The sequence below is a fragment of the Lates calcarifer genome, unplaced genomic scaffold (assembly GCF_001640805.2).
Source record: "Lates calcarifer isolate ASB-BC8 unplaced genomic scaffold, TLL_Latcal_v3 _unitig_985_quiver_1380, whole genome shotgun sequence".
Taxonomy (NCBI): domain Eukaryota; kingdom Metazoa; phylum Chordata; class Actinopteri; family Centropomidae; genus Lates; species Lates calcarifer.
Window position 1 is genome coordinate 14922 of NW_026118136.1, and position 18431 is coordinate 33352.

At 42.9% G+C, this 18431-nt stretch overlaps 1 pseudogene; it reads left to right on the forward strand.

Moving 5' to 3' along the window:
* Positions 1 to 500: 500 nt before the first annotated feature.
* Positions 501 to 16972, forward strand: LOC108880850 (hexokinase-1-like; annotated as a pseudogene).
* The last annotated feature ends 1459 nt before the right edge of the window (positions 16973 to 18431 follow it).

The window sequence follows — 18431 nt, forward strand, 5'->3', positions numbered from 1 at the left end:
GGTATCTTTCTGCAGTGTGACTCTGCTGTGGGAGGGGAGGGGGCTGTTGCAGGAGATAAGAGAGTCAGTCACGAGCCTGTTACTCTAACTGTAGTACGCATAAAGCTGTGAGGAGATGCTTGGATATTTCAGCTTGTATCTTGACGCCCTTCAGCCCGTAGATGATGCTGAGTGCGATGCATCATGAGGAGAAATGATGACATCATCATGTGGTTGCCCTGCCCCTCCGCACGTCCACCTCTGGGTGCCGTGGCAACGTGAGAGACGTGCCGGCCGGGGGAAGTCTCTCTGGCTCTCTGCTGGGAGAGCGGCAGGTTATTGTGCAGATGCAGCTTCCTCCCTCTCTCCCTCTCTCCCTCTCTCCCCTGCTGCCTGCAGGAGAAGCCCCCTCCTCTCGTCTACCCCTCCCGTTCTTCCTCTCCCTCACATCCCCCAGCTCAGCCAATCAGAGTGCTCAGTGGGGGCAGGGCATTGGAGAACAACCATTCCAGTGCAGAGCTGCTGCATCTCCCCAGAGCTAACAGGGAGCTAGCGGCTCGGAGGGAGGAGACACGGTCAAACCCAGCCTCTGTGTGTGCTTGTGTGTTTAAGTGTGTGTGTGTGAAGCTGTGAGTGTGTGCCTGTCGCAGACTAGCAGGCACGGCGGCTGCTGCACTCTTGTTTCACCAGACTTTTTCCTTTTAACCTTGCCTTGCCACGGCGCCCCAGCGCAGGCCTGCTTCCTGCTCCACTTCAGGATAAAGAGGGATCAGCGTGGGGGGACAGGAGAGAACGGACGGCAGCCTTCCTCTCCCTCCTTCTTTACTCTCTAACCACCTCGTAGTCGCTGACAGCTCCTGGCGGACGTGCAGGCAGGATGATAGCGGCTCAGCTTCTGGCCTACTACTTCACCGAGTTGAAGGATGATCAACTCAAAAAGGTGAGTGAACGCAGCTTTAAACTGCCACGGTGGTGCTTTTGTGTTGGACTGGAGAGTTGTTACATATGACAGCAGCCTGGTGGACTGCCATGGATGCCGGTTAACGGTGGCTGCATGTCAGCGTTTGGCCTGTGGGGCGTATCAGGCTGGGAGAGGAGGATGCAGCATTTGGGAAGTAGAGGAGGAGGAGGAGGAGGAGGAGGAGGCCACGATTAACTCTAATTTAGATTTGATTCTATTTTAGTTTGTCCAGGGGTTAGCAGTGTTTGACGTGAATGTCCTTGACAAGTGGGCTGTGGTCAGTGATGGTGGGGAGGTGCTGCAGAGAGACCCTCATTATCGAGTGTTTCCGGAGCGCCGGTTGCCAGGGCGTCTGAAGCAGACAGGTGTCTGTGAGCGGCTGCTGGGAAAAGTCGTGAGCTTTATGATCTCTTTCTGCACACACTCATTATTACTCTCTCTCTTGTTTAACCTCTTCTCTCTTTACTCGGTTGTTCTTTTATAACCTCTGGTTATAAGACTCATTTAGCAGAGCACAGATGTTGCTCTGCATCAGTGAAATCTGAGCTGCAGCCTGTGGCCATCCAAACACTCTGACCCCTGGGTTCAGTGGAAATTAGCTGCTGGATGGGATGATGGACCAGCAGGATGCTCCCAGGGGTGAGGCAGCGGCGGGGGGGCGAGTGGGAAATTCATGATGTCATGCGTGATGTCACAGCGCAGTATCTGCACGTGCCTCTGATGAAACAGGCCGCTGCAACTTGACTCGAGTCCCTGCTGGTGTGAAAGCATTCCTTGGATGGATGAAGGTTCAACCCTGTAAACCCTGGATGTGACTGGTACACTTAAGACCATATTAAGAAATGTAGTCAGATTTAGCGGCATGCAGAATGACTTTCTGTTGGTTACAGAGGAGCAGTGATAGGACAAAAACAAAGCGCTGAATTTGCAGCACACTTTTCACAGAACTTTTCCAAAGAAAAAAACAGCGCCTGACTAAATTTCCAGGTAATGTATCCAAAATAAAGCTTTATACAAACAGAAATAACGTGGTGTTGAATGTTGAATGAATGACCAGCCTCCAAAAGGCTGACGGTGAAGGACAGGAATAAAAATAAGGTGCTTCTCGTTTACTGGAAATCATCTTGTCTTGCTGAGAGGCTAATAATAGTAAAGCTACACAGGGAAACCTGATGAGAAACAAATGTATGGACTGTGTCTCATGCCACAGAATAGACTGCTGGACTGTGGCGTGCCTCATGGCATGCACTGCGTGATTATGTAACAACAACAGCGAGTGTCCAGCACAAATCTCCTCCTAACAAACCTTCCATTAATTAGATGTGCTGTAACTGTAACACAACAATTAAACTGCACAAAGCAGCTCATTATTACACTGTGTCACTTACTGATGTAGTGTTTTATAAAGGCAACATATCCAGTCATAAAACATGATGACAACATCTCCATCTTATGTTGCTCTGCAGTTATTTTTCACAGTTTTCACAACACATGGTACTTTGTGTTAAGTGAATCAATCTATTGACTTTTTAACTACCACTCCGCCTCAGGATCCAATCTCCCAACATGCCTCCAGTGCAGTTTGAAAAGCAAGCGGTAACACAATCTAAGGTGTCCTGACATGGAAATAATGGATGAGGCGGATGGAAACAATCCACAGTTAATTGTTACTTCACAGTGCTTTGCTGCATTTATACCATTCTGACGTAGTAAAGGAAAACAGGAGGACAGGAAGAAGTTAAATTAAAGTTAAGGAAAAAAGTTCAAATGTCTTGCTAGCCTTTACTTTATTGTGTATTTAGGCATGTTTTTTTTTCCTTTGTGTCTTTTCGTCAGATCGATAAGTACCTGTACTCCATGCGGTTCTCGGACGAGACGCTGAAGGACATCATGAACCGTTTCCGCAGGGAGGTGGAGAACGGGCTCAGCCGCGACACGAACCCCACCGCCACCGTCAAGATGCTGCCCACCTTCGTCAGGTCCATCCCCGACGGATCAGGTAGAAACAGTCTCAGGGCAAAAACAGAGCATATAACTGAACACATATGTACAGTAAATCATCTTAAAACTTAAACTTAATGCACTTTACAGCTGAGTTTCAAAGTATTTAAAATATCAGGGGAAAGTTAGGTATTCAGGAACACTGTCGTCTGAGTTACTTTATATTTGTATTTGTATGTATTTAGTCTGAATATTCATAGACTGAACTGTGTTTTGTCCTTTAATAGAAAGTGAGTTATACTGTATACAGTCCATCTATACTGTAAGCGTGTTAAAGCACATCCTGATGTATCTGTTTAAAAGAAATGTGCTGATGTGTTAAAATCGTCAGGCCTGTTCTGTGACATAAGCCTCTTTGTGCTCTGGATTTGGACTCAGTAGATCACTATTGTTTTAGCTGCAGGGCCAAACAGTTCAAACTGCCTGATCACATGCTGTGTTCATCTCTGAACATACAACCACTGCCAGACGAAATAACATAATCTCAGTTTTATTGATTCTGATTTAAATCTGATGAGGGACAATTTAATGACCTGTGGGCTTCTATAATCCATTCACAAGCTTGTACAAGTTATTTTCCATCATGATTGTGTCTTGTTTATTTTTAATATTGATAACAGACTAGGACAAACTAAAGCTGCAGTGTAAATGTAACTTCAAGATAATAAGATGGAGAAGTCATTCCACCATTAGCTGAAGAGTCACAGTAAAAAAAAACTATAAAGTTGCAGGAAAACAAATCTGACTTTGCTTTAATTTCAGGTTATTTTAATAATGTAATATTACAGGTTATAGTAAGTAACTCACTGGAGAGAAGAACCAGGAATATGGAATTAATGGGGCAGTAATCTCATCTGAACAGCTCTTAGAGTCACAGTGGTCAAAGTCAAGAGGTTCTCTGCACAAATCAGGCCTGTACACTGCCGAGCTCAGTTTGTCCTTGTTAGTAAACAGTGTCCATACACAGAAATAACATCGAGTGCCTGTTGGACATGTTGAGGCCCCAACAGGGCCAGTGGAGGAGGAGGAGGAAGAGGAGGAGGAGGAGGGGGACACTGTCTCACATTATAAATAGCCTCAGGTTTCAACAACTACATGAGGTTGGAGGGGATCAAGCAAAGGGCAGAGTTGAAGTTGTGGCCAAACTGATAAACATTAGATCAGGAAGAAGGCAGGAAGGAGAGATTTTCTTCTCCTGGAACTCGTACTGCAGCCTTTCTGTGTCCTTTCTGTGTGTCTCAAAGGAAAATGACTAAATTAAATCATGGCTAAGCTCCAATGATGTCAGTTCACACGGTACAGTAATCTTTACCGCCTAATAAGATTAGAATAAAAGTAAAAGCAGATGAAAATATAAATGTACAAAGACCAGCTCATCCTAAAATTTCCCTTTTCAGCCGCCTCACAAATCCAGTCTAAATCTCAGAGTTTAGTCTTGACTCGTCATCTCATCTCATCCATGACGGGCACGGTTTCCTGTGAATCCCCTGTGAGTTGACTCTTGTAAGGGGAGGGTGGACTCTTCAAGTTAAGAAAACTATACAGAGAAGCAAGTAAGCAAACACTTCAAACGGCTATTGCTGAAGGAAATCCAGCCATAAATCATCAGATTGGGTTTTGATACGATAAAAATACCTTAAAATCTTATCTCAAGGTCTACTCACTACTGACAGTGGCTTAGTTGTCAAAATGTTAAAGTGTAGTAGTGAATTTTGGTCACAAACCAACCGTGAAAATGCATCGGATGCTGTTGAAAGCCCCTAAAAAGCTAGTGAGAGGACTTTGAGTTAAGATTTTTTCGTCATAATGAACTCCAAACATGTCTGTAGATCTAAAATCAAGCAGTTCAGCTACTGCTAGACCTAATTCTTCTCAATAATAACCATGAAATTTTGTGTTTAGGATCAGTCACCACGCCCTTCCAGTGCAAAAACATCAGTTTCCTGCAAAGGAAATCCATATGTAACTGTCTTCTGATTGTTTAAAAGCTTATTCAGTTGTCTTCAAAGTATTTTAGATGTAGATCCATTGACCATATATCATGGAAAAGTCCAGCAAGTCGTCCCAGACACAACACTTTAATCGATACTCTGAATCCAGAGTCTTGGTGCTTGTGCATCTCTATTTCAAGCTTTTCTTATGGTAGTTTACCACCAACAGGACCATGTATATAACCAAGAGGTAGCACCACAGCTTACATATAGTAGCACTGAGGTTAAAGTGGGACATGAGCTATAAACTGGACACATGCTCTGCAGCAAGTCAGTAACACGTCTATATGTCAAGCCTGGTCACATCTCATTCCAGTCAGGTCAAGGGGATAAATAGCGCAACGCAGCAAACACTACAGTCATGTCGGCACTAAATGAAGAACATTGTTTTAGTCTGGGAGGCAGGTGCTGGACATTTTATGTAACTTAAAGGTCACAGGTCAGATCCCTGAGACAGTAAACGCATTATTACATTAGTGTCCAGAGTCACTTTAGATCAGTGTCAGAAAAACGTCTGAAAGATAAATTAAGAAGTTAGTAGTAATCTCCCTACCTGGATTTACAAAGTAGTAACATTTTAGAGCTGGTAATGACCTATATTTCACCAGTTCAGTTTTCAATGAATTGAAAGCAACTCTATCTAATGTTACGACAAAGCCTCTGTCTACAGAGCATCGATTTACATTTGGGCGTCTTGCCTGGAGCGACACTCTACCTCTCCACCTGACTCACAGCTCAGTTCACATAAAAGGGTTTTGTGGAAAAATGAGCTGAAATTAGGTCAATTTTTTTTTGTGTGTGTGTGTGTGTGTGTCTGTTAACAGGCTTTTCCCTTTTCATGTTTCTGATGGGTTCAGTTTGGGGTTGTTTCTCTTGCTGACTTTCATCGTAAGTTTGTTGTTTTTGTGTTTTATCACCTGTCACAGATCTAGATTCTTAAGACAGACTGCTCTGACCTGCAACCTAATAACGGCAAGAAAACCAAAATGAACGGAGCGAGCACACTGCTCTTATTAATGTACAACTGCTGTCAGGAGGAAAAAGTCATGTCTTTAGCCTTTCTAATTTTCTAATTTTCCAAATAGATTTAAGGCTCCATTTGACTCAAAACCCTTTCTTTAACAAAGCCCAAACAGAGTGCTGTACAACTAAAACAACTGTCTCTTAATTTGCTGTTCGCCCCTGTTTTACTGTGCATATTAATGAGAACAGGAGACAGGTGAGCAGGTGGATCTGGCTGAGTGACTGAGGTGGAGAGGACAGTCTGAGGACATCTGGTGGACGGATGGAGAGTTGCAGGAGATGGAGGCCAAAATAAACAGGACTAAAACAGGAATCCTAACAGTGGGGATGGAAGGTGCAGAGGAGGGAACAAGAGAGGAATGGACAGTTATAAAGAGGTGTTGATTTAATTTTATGGGTATTTAGGAAGCTGTGGACTAAATAACACAACCACAATGAATCATAAGCACCCAGCAAATCAGAAAACAAGAATCTATCCCGCAGGTTAGCATTTTAAAATCTCTAATGTTTGCTGTGTGTTCTCACGCCGACAGAAAAGGGGGACTTCATCGCTCTGGACCTTGGAGGATCCAATTTCCGGATCCTGCGTGTTAAAGTGACGCAGGACAAGAAGCAGCCGGTTCAGATGGAGAGCCAGGTCTATGAGACCCCTGACGACATCATCCACGGGAGTGGGACACAGGTAATTACAGATATCTACTGTTTCCTTCTGGATATTTCCTAAATAGACCTGGTTTATATCATCAACAAAAACTGTGTGATCCAGGTCAGAGAGTCGATTGTTTCCACTCAAAATATTTAATGTTTGCCGTCTACACAGAGCTGAGCAGTAAGGTCAGGTCGGAGCTCAAATTGTGTAAAACGAGCTCCTTAGTAACGCTGAGAGTAACGAGTGTGACGTCAGAACCGTCGCTGACCTACGCTGAACTTGTAGAGAACAACTGGCAGCTGCTTTGTAACACGATATCCAAAACATGAGCGACCGTCTGAGGCTGTGTGATTGGTCCAGAGCACGACTTACACAGACAGAACAAGACAGATGCTGTTTAATGACATGTCGAAGCGACAGCTGGCCAGAAGTGTAACGTGATATATGAACAGGTTTGTTAACAAAGAGGTTTATTTGCGTCGTGAGTGACTTTGTCAGATATAACATTTTGGACGGCCTCTATCAGGATGAAGATGTGTTATTTTTATGCAAGTATACAGTTACAGTGACACGAGGCCTTTCAGAGAGCTGCTCTAGCAGCATATAAAGACAGAAACTTGTTGACATAATGTTATGAATTTTTGTGTTGCATCTTGTGAATTGGCCACGTCTAGACTTGTGAATCTGTTACTAAGCAACCAACTGGCACATCAGGCACATCACATATTAGCTGTTTATTCTGGAAACTTGCACCTCCTCCTGATAAAGGTTTCATGTTGTTAAATACAAAACCTGACACAGAAAAGATTCCTCTGCCACTGTAGAGGCTTTTAGACTAAAAGCCATTTGACTCCTGGTTATTCTACAGTGTTAAAGTCCTCTCTCTGTTTGCAGCTCTTTGCCCATGTCGCGGATTGCCTGGGTGATTTCATGGAGAAGCAAAAAATCAAGGATAAGAAGCTTCCTGTAGGATTTACGTTCTCCTTCCCCTGTGCCCAAAGCAAACTGGATGAGGTAAACACTTCAAGTTAAAGGGATAACTGTGCTTCACATGCTTATAAACTTGTTCTCATAATTTTAGACGTCCCAAGAACACTTTCAGAGCAATGCAATGATATTATAGGATTGCATTTTCTGTGTATAAAACGTGTATAAAACACAAAAAGTAAATGTAGTGTGCAGTCATTGTCACAGGATCTTTTGTAGAAACTTGGTGAATGTGGTTTTTGGAGATGGATGCTGTGGTTGGAATAGCAATGGGTGGACTTTTTGGACTTGCCAAGTCTGTCTAACTGTAACTTAAAGTCTGGCCTTATAAAACTTCTTGTTTTATAGGCGGTCTTACTGACATGGACAAAGAAGTTTAAAGCCAGTGGTGTAGAAGGCATGGACGTTGTGAAGCTGCTGAACAAGGCCATTAAGAAACGAGGGGTACGTTTTCTTTTTAAGTAATTAATTTGACGAATAGACCAAAGATGACTGTAAATTTAGATTTTTTTTTTTTTAAACATAATCTTGTTTTTTCAGGATTATGAGGCAGACATCATGGCGGTGGTGAATGACACAGTCGGCACTATGATGACCTGCGGTTTTGACGACCAGCGTTGTGAAGTGGGCATCATTATAGGTAAAGACACAGACTACGTTTTTAAAAAAGAGCTGCATCTACTGCAAGTTAAAATTCCAGGAGAGGCTGTTTTAATCTTTTATCAGCGCACTTTCATTTGGGCAAAAAGCAAACAACTCAAGTGTCCAAACTACCATACGGCACCATGAACACAGTTCTACATGTGAGGGCGCCAGAGGAACTATAATGTTACCCTGGCGTCCCTCTGCCTACTGAGCAACACAGAGCCTAAGTCATGCAGCTCTGCATCCATTCAGGAACGGGAACAAACGCCTGCTACATGGAGGAACTGCGTCACATCGACCTGGTGGAGGGAGACGAAGGCCGGATGTGCATCAACACCGAGTGGGGTGCCTTCGGGGACGACGGGTCCCTAGAGGACATTCGCACAGAGTTTGACCGTGAGATCGACAGGGGTTCTATCAACCCAGGGAAGCAGCTGTAAGATTTGCCTTTAAAATTTCAGTTTTTGTTTTTGTGAAAAACATATTTAATGCCAGAGATACTGAGTGTACAGGACAGATGACATGCGTCAGTATTTCTGATTATGTAGCAACATCAGCAAACTACTACAACAAAGTAGATTTATCACTGTCCTACTTAACCCACATATTTTACACACACCACTCTAGAAAACATCTGTTTTTGTTCCTCAAGTGCAACCATAACATTATGTAAAAGAAAAAGAGGATAAAGGCCTCCCAAACTCCAACCAAGCAGAAGCAGCGTGTCGGTTCTATTGTGGGCCTTAAAAAGAGAGGATGAAGTGACTAATGCAAACTGTATCCATGACTCCTCATCTGAAAATGCTTGCTGTGTTTTGCTCTGCTCAGGTTTGAGAAGATGGCCAGTGGGATGTACATGGGAGAGCTGGTTCGACTCATCCTGGTCAAGATGGCCAAAGAGGGGCTACTGTTTGAGGGACGGATAACCCCCGAGCTCCTGACGAAAGGGAAAATTGAGACGAAACACGTCTCTGCCATTGAAAAGTGAGTGGGGAGAACGAATTCTAGTGTGATGCACAAAAGCTGTTTTTATAGGAATGTGCATTTAAGGGTTTGTGTGACTTTAAAACTCACTCAACACAACCAATCGTGGGAACTTAACTGGAAAAACTCCAGGCTCTGCAGTTTCATGGATTAAATTCTTAATAACGAGAAATAAACCTTTGGTTTTAGGACTAAAGAAGGACTGAAGAAGTGCATGGAAATCCTGACGAGGCTCGGGGTAGAGCCTTCAGATGAGGACTGTCTGGCCGTGCAGCATGTGTGCACCATTGTGTCTTTCCGCTCAGCAAACCTAATTGCTTCAACACTGGGAGCCATCCTCACTCGCCTTAAGGACAACAAAGGCGTCGCACGCCTCCGCACGACTGTGGGCATCGACGGGTCTCTCTACAAGATGCACCCTCAGTGAGTACTCGGGAACTGAAGGGCGAGTTTAACAAAGAGTAACATCAAGCGATGCTAAGTACTACAATGCAGCATCTTCCATGTTTTACTTTATTTTCTCCCAAAAGACCAACAAAACAAAGATGAAATGACAACGACAGTGCTTAGGGACCACAGCGAGGAAACTGCCAGCTAAAATAAATTCTTGAAAACAACATCGTCTGGGGAATATAGAGGATGCACATGAGACTTTTCGTGGGGGGAAGATGTCAGATTCCCATTAATCAGTCTTAAATGAAAACTCCCACACAAATCCAAATCACGTCTGCTGATCTGATCTCATTGTTTTTAACGATTCTAAGCAAACTGAAATTAAAAACTAACACAATTAGTTATTAAAGTTTTGTAACTGACACACACAACATGGCATAATGTAATTCATGACACTGAAATACAGGTCAATGCTTTGAACATCAGGTTTAAAATTTTATATGTGATTATGCCATAGCATCAGTTTACATTGAATAATATGCACATTATCAGTAACCGTATGTCCACTTCCTAAGAAGATTTGATGATTTGCAGATTAATATTCTGGTTATACAGATAAAGCCTCTCTCTCTTTAATGAGGGCATCTTCTCCTCTCTGCACAGATACGCTCGCCGTCTGCACAAGACAGTGCGTCGCTTGGTGCCTGACTCAGATGTCCGCTTCCTGCTGTCTGAGAGTGGGAGTGCGAAAGGTGCAGCCATGGTGACAGCAGTGGCGTACCGTCTGATTGAGCAGTCGCGCCAGATTCAGCAGACTTTGGCAGAGTTCCGGCTGAGCAAAGCCCAGCTGTTGGAAGTGAAGAAACGCATGAGGGTGGAGATCGAAAGAGGCCTCAAGAAGGACACCCACAAGGAAGCTACAGTCAAAATGCTGCCTACCTTTGTCCGAAGTACACCAGACGGAACAGGTGATTTAAAAGAGACATATGCAGAGAAGTGGAAGGGAAAGACCAAGTAGTAGAGTTTGTTTTCCGCTTTCCTCTCATCTCTGTTAAAATGAAGTTACTAAATATTTTAAATATATCAGTAAATCTATCTGTTGTCCTTACATCACACAGCAAAGGCTGCATATCTAATGATTCAGATGAGTATTCATGCCATCAACAAGTACCTAAACTGAGCATGAATCAAGATGTGTCAGGTGATGATTCTCAGCTCCGCAGGTGACAAATGATCCATCAGTCACTTCAAACATTGTGGTCTTTATTTAAAGCAGCTCGATGTGCTGTCTCGTGAGTTTTTACAAGATGAAAAAAAGTAGTTGCAAAAGGCCACATTCAGCTCAGGTTTTCAATTTACATTCAATTTCTCCAACCAGTCGCTGTCAGGCAGGGATGTGTGGGGACAAGCAGGACCTGAGGCAGCTGATGTTAGTTTGATCATTTCCAGCTGAACAAGTTTTACTCCAAATGATCTGTGAAAATCTGTGAGAAAACCTGCAAAAACTAATTGGAGACGTTGCTGCTGCTCAGAAATGTCAATCAGGTTTGTTGGGTTAAAACTAAGTTTGCCGTCATCGTCTTTGCTGTAGTTTATGGAGGGTGATGGCAAATCGTACTGTTCAGCCGTTGAATTCAGCTGAGGCTGTGTCTATTTTTCCAGAAACAGACTGAGGCAGAAAACACAAGTGAAGCAGGTTCCTCCACATTATCTTAAAAAGGTCGTCAATTTGCCCCGTCACGCAATTATCACATTAAACTGTCATCGTTTACGACAGCGAGGAGATTAACGTCACAGACCTAAACCAGTTCAGACAAGTGCATGAAGGTTTAAAAGCCAAGAAGAAGAGACGTCTATTTCATCAGAAATTCTGAGTAAAACTTAAACAGTTAAATACTGTGAATCCTTAACTGCCTTCTAGACTTCTGTGCTTTTAAACTGAATCATTTAATGATCAGGCAGCAATATTTCCTCTAAAATAAAATCAATACAATGGAGGAAAATGTCTTCACTGATGACAGATTAAATTCTAACAAGGCCTCTCTTGTAACACAGAGAACGGAGATTTCCTCGCTCTGGACCTCGGAGGGACAAACTTCCGTGTGCTCCTGGTAAAGATTCGCAGCGGGAAGAGGCGATCAGTGGAGATGCATAACAAAATCTACGCTATTCCCATAGAAGTCATGCAGGGCACTGGAGAAGAGGTAATGAGGATTTCTCACTTATCTTATTCCTCTAATGACAAATAGAAACTGAAGTATCAACCATATCTCCCAGTACAAACCACTAAAAGTGCACCTGTCTCTTCCAGCTCTTTGACCACATAGTGTACTGCATCTCCGACTTCCTGGACTACATGGGAATGAAAAGCGCTCGACTGCCGCTGGGTTTCACCTTCTCCTTCCCCTGCCATCAGACCAGCCTGGACGCAGTATGTTCTCTACAAATTATCTCAAAAAAACTCACATTTTGGGGGGTGGTAAAAAAAATAGTTATTTCACAGTGAGTGTCATGCGCTCTGCAGGGTATTCTCGTAACCTGGACCAAAGGCTTCAAGGCCACGGACTGTGAGGGCGAAGATGTGGTGGAGCTTCTTCGGGAAGCGATCAAGAGGAAAGAGGTAATCGGAATGATTCACACACTACACTTTCAACACGTAACGTTTCATGTTACATTTACTGTGATATTACTGTGCTGAAAATTACAGCCGGTGAGAGAGAAATTTGTTTTTTAAAAGTATTATTTAGTCAAAATAATGTAACTAAACTGTCAGCTTGATTTAAAAGTAAAAACTCTTTATATCTGCTGATTAAAACTGACGTCTCACAGCTGCTTTACTGATGCACCAGTGCATTTTTTGTTTGTGTTGTCAAGAACTTGAAGACTTTGTATAATCTGGGCTCAGATTGCTGTCTGATGCTGCTTTAAAAGCTCTCGTATCGAAGGTGTGATTGACCTCTGACCTCTCTAATAGCTGATAAATGTTGCTTACTGGCACTCAAGCAGCTTCTGCAGCAGTGCTTTTTAGATGTGATTAAGTGATTTCAGATCCTAAGTGCTTTGACACGGAGCGTTTGTTTTGTCTACTCACTGCACAGAACTCCAGTTTTATTTTGACTAAGTACAGGAATGAAAAGTTTTCCTGCACAGGAACACAGCAGGATGCAAATACTTGTAGTAATACAACATATATTGCAGTAGGCAGCTAAACATCACATGCTGGTACCTTTGGACTGAAGGGCAATCTTGCAGTTTCAGCATAAAGACACTTAACTCAGCCACTGTTATGTCCTGGTATATTACAGCTGGGCAATTACTCTATAAATAAACACATTTCACTTACTTACTGTTGCATCTTTTTTTTGTATTCAGGAAATTTTAAAATTCAAATGTCATCACTTTTGAGTTTCTTATACTGATTTCACTCTTTTAGATGGAGAATCCTGTAAGTATTAAGTGACTGTAAATCATTAACCGACAGGTAAAGCAGTGCGGGACTGGAGCAGTGTGTGGTTATTGTTGTAATAGCATGTCATAACACCTGGATAAAAAAAACACTACTTTCAGACATTGTGGAGGAGTGTGTCTTTCTTTGTCTGCAGTGTGGGCTCCTATTTAAACTTTTATTACCACAGCGATGACAAGGATGATCCTCTGTATTTTGTGTGTGTGTGGCAGCTCTCTGAAACAGCTTGTGTATTTTATTGTATAGTCTATCTAGGAATGTTGAGTGAAATGCATTGTGTGGCGTTTGAAAAGTTGCCAGGCCTGATATTAATCCCTCTGTCAACGCGCCCATTCAGCAACAACTGTTGGAAAGAAAATGTGGACTTAATTTTGTTTTTATGTGGAGTGAAAACCTGGAAAAACACAAGTTAAATTATGTATATAAACAGTTACAGTTCAGTTTTAGATTTTAAACTTTCCTCTGTACATTGACTTACTGGATTACAACAAAGCATGAATCTTGAATCGTGAGATTTGTGTAAAACCATATAAAGCTCTTATTTGAAGGTACATGTCATTTCATCGTACTTCGGCCTGAGACTAATTGTCCTTGTGTTGTTTTTCTTTGAAGGAGTTTGAGCTGGATGTGGTTGCCATAGTGAACGACACAGTGGGGACGATGATGACTTGTGCATATGAAGAGCCCACCTGTGAGGTGGGACTGATTGCAGGTGAGCTCAACACAGCAGCTTTTAAAAGGAAACTGTGTTGTATTGTTATATTTTCCATACTTTTGTATATTGTGCAGTCTTCGTCACTAATCTCCAGTTAGAAATGTCTTGGATTTGTGTGTTAAAAAACAAAAAGCTCTGTAAAATGACGGTGTGTCCTGTCAGGGACGGGCAGTAACGCCTGTTACATGGAGGAGATGAGGAACATCGAGATAGTGGAGGGAAATGAGGGCCGCATGTGCGTCAACATGGAGTGGGGGGCGTTTGGAGACAACGGCTGCCTGGACGACATCAGGACAAAGTACGACCAGGCGGTGGACGAGAACTCGCTCAACGAAGGCAAACAAAGGTCAAGAAGCTTCTAATATCAAACTACATCTTAGTATCTCCTGCCAGCTGCCGGTTCATATCACAGACCAATCAAACAGCAGATGCTCTTTGTTATTCTGCAGTGATCTGAGCCCTGAATCTTTCTTCTACGTTCAGATATGAGAAGATGTGCAGTGGCATGTACCTGGGGGAGATCGTCAGGCAGATTCTGATTGATCTGACCAAGCGTGGCTTCCTCTTCCGGGGACAAATCTCAGAGACGCTGAAGACCAGGGGCATCTTCGAGACAAAGTTCCTGTCGCAGATAGAGAGGTGAGTGAATCACTTTTAATACCTGTGATTCATCTGTGGATTTTTGTCACAGCAAATCTCTACCTGCTTAACCAGAGGCAGACAAAGTATGCTGCAAACTACTCTGTCATATTCAAAGCAAAAACCTAAATACTATCTATTTTTGGAGCAAATGATTTTGGGGAAACTAAAATGAAGTTTTCAAAACATTTTCAGTACATCATATGTTGGTGTGGTGGTGTCAAAGAAAAGTGGATTTAGTAACAATAAATTACAATAATTAACTATAGAATTTCTCATACTAGAGTGAACCAAACACAACAAATACATAAAGAAAAACAGATGCAGAAAGTATTTTTGAAATCAAAGGTGGATTGGACAATACTCAAATCACATCTTTTACTTTTGTATTAAACATTTTTATATGTGTTCCTGTTCCCTAACAGCAGGCATTCCTTTCCATTGATTTCTACTGTATGAAGATCAAGCTGCACAGACATACAACATACAATTTATATTACGATGTTTTTGTGTGATAACACACAGCAGGGTTTAAAGAAATCTGCACTCACAGCTGTACAACAAAACAACTCTAAGTCCTGAAATAGTTTTTGTAAAGGTAGTAGACATCATTTTGCTGAATATCCAAGTATATGAAGCAGGCGCAGGTTGATTTTCATACTGTAGATAAATGAATGGAAGCTGGTGGATGCCTGGAGGCAGGAAAAAACAAATGAAAACGCAGGAGAGTCTGCTGCCCTGTAAAATATTTGACAGTATTTGTTTATATACACTCTATGGGGAAGACATGCAAAACCACTGGTATGACTTATAGGATAACGACATGAGAGCATGTGTTTAAGCAGCATTGTTCACAGCAAAGTAGCATCTAGGGGGATAACACACCTAGGAATGAGAGGAGGGGGGGGGGGGTGCAATGTGACGACTTGAGTTTCTACACTGTTTAAGCCCACCTTAGCCTCTGGGAACAGCTGTGAGGTGTCCGGTGACTCTCCTGCTGTTGGCTGACCTCTGACACGCTCTCCCCCTTCTCCCCCCTCCGCCTCCCCCCCTGCACAGTGATCGTCTGGCGCTGCTGCAGGTCAGGGCGATCCTGCAGCAGCTGGGGCTCGACAGCACCTGTGATGACAGTATTATCGTCAAGGAGGTGTGCGGCACGGTGTCCCGCCGCGCGGCTCAGATCTGTGGAGCCGGAATGGCTGCCGTGGTGGACAAGATCCGTGAGAACAGAGGGCTGGACCACCTGGACATCACCGGTGGGCGTGGACGGCACGCTCTACAAGCTGCACCCACAGTAAGACACAGGACAGGGACACAATAGAAGGGCGTGTTTGAACACTAAACAAAACACTACAACACTGAGTTTTCGACAGCCATCACCTACTGACCCCAGACATACGTTTGTTTATGAGTCGTCTGGTGCTACATTTGCCGCCTTTACTAGAAAGCATCTCTCACTTCTTTGAGCGCATCACCTCCTAACCACAGTTTCCTGTTGCTCTCTTCCCCCCAGTTTCTCACGGATCTTCCAGCAGACGGTGAAGGAACTCGCCCCCAAATGTGACGTCAACTTCCTGTTATCTGAGGACGGCAGCGGTAAGGGGGCCGCCCTCATCACTGCCGTGGGCTGCCGCCAGAGAGAGCTGGACGCGCAGCAGCACTGAGGAGCTCCACCCCCCCACCCCCACCCCCGCCGTTTGTCCTCCAGAACTACCTGCTGCTTCACCGTGAACTTCACCCACCGCACAGCCCAACTCCATCTCCCCTTGGCAGCCGTGACTCCACCTCTGCCCCACCTGGCCCCCCCACAGCCAGAGAGACGTGCTGCATGCATAGGAATTAAAACTGAGTATCTGAATATTTATTTATACTGCTCCAGAGGGTTTATTATTTCCATGTTTGTACATTTTCCTCAACAGCTTGTCAATAATCTGATAAATCTAAACTCCTTAGGTGTGCAATATTTGTGTATTGCTAGTTTTATTTTTATATGGAGGCAAATATATAACTGTATTTATATAGCTGAGGCCACTTTGAATCCCAGAGGTCATTAGGCTTTTGCACCATAGACACAAGAAAATGTCTGCACTTTTTATATGAGAGTTACAACAGCAGCATTTCAATGTAACTTCCAAATGAAGGACGTCCTTCTTCACTGAATGAGGAAAGTCATTTTTACAGGCTCCACTGGTTCAGAAAACCAGTTCCAAAAGGGCTCGCTGCAAAGGGTTGAATGCAAGAGTCACGGCTGTTCAAATCATCCTCATATTACGCACCACACGCTCACACGACGACATGCTAGCCTACTAACCCCTCTTTGTGTAACCGTCAATGTGTACTCACATTATTATTGTATTCCAGCAGCACCGTACCATTTATTCCTCAAGAGCTGAGAAGGTAGAAAAGGCCCCAGCGGACGTGTTAGCGTATCCTGTTGCTATTTGTGAACTACTATACTTTTGGTGTTGTAATGAATCCCACCTCTACTCACTGTATGTGCAAAGAATAAATGTTTATTGGGTCCCAAGAAAAGAGTGGATACTCCGAGCGCTTCTGTGTGTATTTGTGGCTGAGTGTCAGTGTGTGTCTTCTGTAATGACCTGTAGCTTTCAATGGTCCAAAGCTCTGTCAAGACTGCATGCCTTTACATTAAGACAAAGGAGAGTACTGGATCATTTCTTTTCTCTTTTTTTTTTTTATTTTTACATCAATATAGATTTGTGATCGACACAGTGGAAAAGTGAATTCATTAAATTATATTTTGTTGTGGGAGTAAAATCCTGGTGTCTCTTTCTTATGAAGCAACAGCAGAGGCATGGCCTGAACTTGTAATACCAGACAGGGAACTCGGATAAGACACATTAAGTACAGAAAATGTGGTGCACTCTGACACAAAGGAAGGAGGGATTATCTTCTTATGAAGCTTTAAACTGTGGTGTTGATGTATGTTGTGGCTGAGCATTAATACCAAAACTGGCTATGGATCTGATGGCAGGCAGCTGTATTTGTTTTAGGGTGGAGGAGTCAGAGACTGAAATATTTAACAGTCAAACAACTAATGTGAAACATACAGCCAATTTGACTTGAGTTGAAACGAGCTTTGGCACCACCAAAACTACGAGATATATCTTTTAAAAGTTCTGCTTCAGATGCACATTTGAATAAATTCTCTCCTTCTGAATATTCTCTGTGCCATGTGGTGACAACACCAAACAAAATGGCCTTAAAACAACTTTATTATGCATCATGATTCATCCCCTGCAGCAGGCCAATCTGCTCTGTCTGTCGTTCCATCCGTCACGTACATCTTGAAGGAATGTGACAAACATTTGAGGAATGATGTTTGTTGTTATACTAAACGGAAAATGTGTTTTATTTTAATCTCCTAACATGTTACTCATATTTGATATATTATCTATAATCTGAGATTTATTCTCTTGACTTGGTGATTCAATGTTTTGTCAGAAAATAGTGAAAGTGCCAGTTTCTCAGAGCCCAACATCACATCTCCAGACTCTTTATTTAATCCTAAAAACAGTCTAAAACTCATTTGAGAAGCGCATCATTTCAGCTTTTTTCTACATAAAAAGATATTTGCAACCTGTGCCACACTTCACCTGCATTTTTTTTTACTAGTTTTCTCGCAAGTTTTCAGCACACAGTATGCGCCAAACAAGCCTCGTCTGTGCAGTACCGCATTATACTCACTTTCTACCTGCATCCAGGTGTCCTGCTGTGCTAAGATCTCCAGACCTGCTGCCACCGTCTCTGAAGTTTATCCACCCAGAACAAGACCACAGCACAAAAAGACAACTCAGTTTACAAATGCTTTTTCATACACACACCCTGTCAACAATTCATTATGGTATGGTGCTCATTGTGAATCTTTGCCTTCATTATACTGTTGCTATACCTGCACTTATCCAATACAATGCATGCAATCTCTTGCATCTAAAATTTTAATCAGATGTATTGATAAGAGTTTAAACAATAGGCTA